This window comes from Trichinella spiralis, assembly GCF_000181795.1.
Source record: "Trichinella spiralis strain ISS 195 chromosome Unknown Scfld7, whole genome shotgun sequence".
Classification (NCBI taxonomy): Eukaryota; Metazoa; Nematoda; class Enoplea; order Trichinellida; family Trichinellidae; genus Trichinella; species Trichinella spiralis.
The window spans coordinates 1-457 of NW_003526946.1; positions in this window are offsets into that span (position 1 = coordinate 1).

Genomic DNA, 457 nt, shown 5'->3' on the forward strand with positions numbered 1-457 from the left:
GCATTGATAATTAGCTATTTCTGTTTAGACATAGACGCTGTGTAAAAATGTTCACCATCGCGACTCGCCATTACTCAAATTTCTCACATAAGCATTAACGGGTGAGAAGGCTCCCTCAATGTTTGACTTCTAGCTATCGAAATTTTTATCACTTCCTTCGGTTCTCTGTCAATCAAATTTTTTCTATTCTGCAAAAATTGAAGACCATTAAAGGCCGTCAATTTTGATTAAAATAACCCTTTTCTAACATTTCATTTTGATTTTTCATCGTATCTATCATTAAAGATATTGGTGGTCTCGCCAATTACCCTTTGCTGATGCCAACAGAAGGGTAATTCAAACAACGTGACAAATGCTGACAATATCAAAGAATGTTATGTCGACTGTCATAAACTGAAGAAACATCAACAGCTTTTTCCATTTGTGCCATTTATTGCTTTCGCTTTGTTGGCATCTT